At 53.5% G+C, this 3981-nt stretch overlaps 1 long non-coding RNA gene across 1 annotated transcript; it reads left to right on the top strand.

The window, feature by feature from the left end:
* Positions 1 to 1997: 1997 nt before the first annotated feature.
* LOC143696612 (uncharacterized) lies at positions 1998 to 3757 on the top strand. The gene is made up of 4 exons (XR_013186008.1): positions 1998 to 2188; positions 2266 to 2404; positions 3295 to 3330; positions 3431 to 3757. It is a non-coding gene; the product is annotated as an uncharacterized LOC143696612 (long non-coding RNA).
* Positions 3758 to 3981: the final 224 nt, after the last annotated feature.

Below are 3981 nucleotides of genomic sequence, written 5' to 3'. Positions count from 1 at the left end.
TCTTTTTCTTTTTAGGAAGTAAAGCTGGACATCAGCAGTCAAGGTGAGGTGGGCAAGGTGAGCATTGAGTAGCGTACAGAAGCAGTTGTTATTGCTCCAGTCTCACTTTGCGGTGCAGCTCTAAGCATCCGTTCCTGTTTCTGCGCTTCAGGCAATCCACTCGGAGTAGGCCAAGCCCCAGTCACCAACCGGCCGACGCGCCGGGTTTGCCGCTCTCCCGAGCCCTGGGGAAGAATCCCGGGACTCGGCGATGAAGCCTCTGCCTTTTCTGTTTAAAGGTGTCACCAGGGCAGCCTTCAGCAATGGCCGAGGAGTTGCGGTGAGTCAGGGAGGTAGGGAGGAGGAGCGAGGCTCCGCTCAGGTTTCAGCAGCGCCACATCCCCTCGTCTCCTCTTAGCCCAGGCGTGCCCCACGACGATGGCGTCAGCCTCCGAGTGCGGCTGAAGCGTGCGGCCCCAGGAGCCGGGCATTCTTGGGAAAAGAGTGAGTGGCAGAATTGTTGGGTTTTGGCCAATGTGCTGCTGAGGTTATGCATTGATATTTTGTTTTCTTTATTGGAGCAGACGAAGAAACAACAGGAAGTTGTTGAACAACAGTGCCAGCAGGACCTTCCCAGCTGTCGAGGCAGCCTTCCCTTGCACCTGACACAGACCGGCATCCCCAGATGTCTGAGAGATAAGTAGAGGGCCATGACCCACAGAGGGGATGAAACCAGGGCGCAGGGCAGGGACCCACCGGGAGGGGTTTTTGAGTCCGCTTTGGAGACGGGGGTGTCCACGAAGCGGCCCCTTAGGCCTGGGGGGGAAATAAAAGCAAAGTCTCACTTTTGATCCCAGTGCTGAGGTGCGCAGGGCAGAGCAGTCCTGGTGTGTATTGTGTCATTTGTCTATTGTGTGTTCTGTGTGGTTGGATGTGTCATGTCTTTTACCTTAGGCCTTTGAGGAGCCTAGCAGAAACCCTGGCATCATTGTTAGCATCTGTAATCTCTGCATTCCTTGGCCTGGTACCCAGGCCATTGACCTTTTGACTCGGGAGCTCCGACAGGCATCAGAACTGCATCTCTCTTTGGAAGCATCCAGTCAGGTGGCTTTTCAGGTCTTGTTCTGAGCTGCATGGACAGCCGTGCTCCTCAGTGCTCCGTTATGACGGATTAGGCTTTGTAAGAATGCGAGGTTAGGGAGAGGATTCTGACCGTAGGATTCCTGGGTGTCCATCTTTGCAGTTCTTGGAATAAATCTTTCAGCCAGCATCTTCCTCCAGGGTTCTCTGAGCCTCATCAGTTTGCCATCAGTCTCACCTCGGTCATCTCCTTTTGCATTCTCTGAGTCCTTGCAGCCACTTTCCTTGCCAGGAGATTTCTGTTCCTGTTGTGTCCCCCCTGTCTGTCACGTCCTGTCCCGTGTCACGGGTGTCAGCACACACATTTGTGCCGGAGCTGCTCTGCCCTGCCGCATAGCCTGGTGCAGTAGGAGAAGTCCCTGGGAGTTTGTAATGTGGGGTGTAGTGGGACTCTAGATGGGATTTGTAGATGGACACAAGACGTCTGGAGCTCCTAAGTTATCCTGCAACAGTTTGAGTTTTGTCCTAACTTTTTTTTCAGATTCAGATGGATTAAATGTGTGCCAGAGGGCCCCATCCCGGGTGAGGGGTTTCCCCCGTGCAGGTGAGGCCCCGTTTGTCTCTGCAGCAGAAGTGTAAATGATGCCTCTGTTACAGCACTGTTCTTTGTCTTTCTTTTTAGGAAGTAAATGTGGATACCAGCAGTCAAGGTGAGCAGTGGAGAGCAGTAGTTGTTATTGCTCAGGTCTCAATTTCTGGTGCAGCTCTAAGCTTCCATTCTCGTTTGTGTACTTTAGGCAATCCACTCAGAGTATGCCAAGCCCCCGTCACCAGCCGGCCGATGCTCTGGGTTTCCTGCAAATGTGAAGCCTGTGGATGCATTACAGGACTTGGTGATGAAGCCCTAAACTTTTCTATTTAAAGGTGCCATCCGGGTGGCCTTCGGCAGCTGCCCAAGAGTTGTGGTGAGTCAGGGAAGTAGGGGGGAGGAGCGAGGGTCCACTCAGGTTTCAGCCGTGCCAAATCACCTCATCTCCTCTTAACCCAGGCGTCGCCTGTGGCGACGGCCTCGGTCTCTGAGTGTGCCCGAAGCGTGCGGCCCAAGCAGCTGAGCGTTCTTAGGAGCACGGTGAGGAGCAGACTTGTGGGGTTTTGGCCAATGTGGTGCCACGATCAGGCATTGATGTTTGGTTTTCTTTAATACAGCTGTCGAAGAGACACCAGCCCGGTGCCAGCAGGACCTTCCCGGCTGACGAGGTGGCCTTTCTTTGCACCTGAGACCGGCATCCCCAGATGTCTGAGAGAGAAGTAGAGGGCTACGACCCCCAGGGGGGATGAAAGCAGGGTGCTGGTTTGGGAAATCCTGCGACGGGTTTTTGAGTCCCCTTTGGAGGTGGGGGGGTGTCCATGAAGTGGCCCCTTAGGCCCCATAAAAGCAAAATCTCACTTTTGATCCCAGTGCTGAGGTGCGCTGGGCAGAGCGGTCCCGGTGTGTATTGTGTCCCTTGTCTATTGTGCATTATGTGTTGTTTGGGTATCTCATGTCTCTTACCTTAGCCTTTTCAGGGTCCTGTCAGAAACCTTGGCATTGTTCTTATCGTCTGTGATCTCTGCATTTCTTGGCCTGGCACCCATGCCTTACAACCTTTGCCTGGGGAGCTCAGACATGTATCAGAATTGCATCTCTCTTTGGAAGCATCCAGTCAGATGTCTTTTCAGGTCTTGTTCTGAGCTGTATGGACAGCTATGCCCTGCCAGGATCCATTATGGCAGATTAGGACTTGAAAGAATGTGAGGACCGGTAGAGGCTTCTGACCGGTCTGATTCTCGGGCATCCATCTTTGCAGTTCTTGGAATAAATCATTCAGTTAGCATCTTCTTCCATCAGTGTTTTCTGAGCCACATCAGCTTGCCATCAGTCTCACCTCAGTCATCTCATTTGGCATGCTCTCATTGCTCGCAGTAATCCTTTTTGCCAAGAGATTTCTGTCTGTGTTGTGTGCCCATTGTTTGTTGTGTCCTGTCTGTCCTGTGTCACGGGTGTCTGCACATATTTGTGCCGGAGCTGCTCTGCCCTGCTGCATAGCCTTTTGTAATAGGACAAGCCCTGGGGAGTTGAAATTTTTCATGTGGGGTGTACTTGGACTCTAGATGCTGTTCCTAGATTGATATAAGGTGTTTGCAGCTTTTGAGTCATCCTGCAGGTGTTTGACATATGTTCGAACTCTCTTGCAGGTGCAGATGCATCCATGGCAGAGCACCCCATCCCGGGTGAGGGGGTTCCCCATAGCGGGTCAGTCACCATTTGTCTGTGCAGGGGATGTGTCAAGTGTGACCCTGTTACAGCGCTGTTCTTTGTCCTTATTTTTAGCAAGTATAGCAGGATCTCAGCAGTCAAGTTCAAGAGGGTAAGGTGAGCAGTAGCCTTTCTTGTTGCTGAGGTCTCAATTCCTGGGGCAAGTCTAAGTCTCCATTCTCATTTTTGTGCCTTAGGCCATCTGCTCGGAGCATGCCAAGCTCCCATCCCCAACGGGCCGACGGACCGGGTTTGCCGCTCTCGCGAGCCCCACGTTCCGGGCAGCCGTCAGGAACCGCCGAGGAGTTGCGGTGAGTCAGGGAAGTAGGGAGGAGGAGTGAGGGTCCACTCAGGTTTCAGCAATGCCACGTCACCTCCTGTCCACTTAACCCAGGCGCACCCCACGACGATGGCATCGGCCTCCGAGCGCGGCCGGAGCGTGCGACCCGAAGAGCCGGGCCTTCTTAGGAGAAGGGTGAGTAGCAGACTTGTGGGGTTTTGGCCAATGTGGTGCCAGGATCAGGCATTGATGTTTGGTTTCCTTTGATATAGCTGTCTAAGAGGCAACGGCCCGGTGCCAGCAGGACCTTCCCAGCTGACAAGGCGGCCTTCCTTCGCACCTGACA

Source organism: Agelaius phoeniceus, chromosome W (assembly GCF_051311805.1).
Source record: "Agelaius phoeniceus isolate bAgePho1 chromosome W, bAgePho1.hap1, whole genome shotgun sequence".
Lineage (NCBI taxonomy): Eukaryota > Metazoa > Chordata > Aves > Passeriformes > Icteridae > Agelaius > Agelaius phoeniceus.
This window is presented reverse-complemented; position numbering and strand designations above follow the sequence as displayed.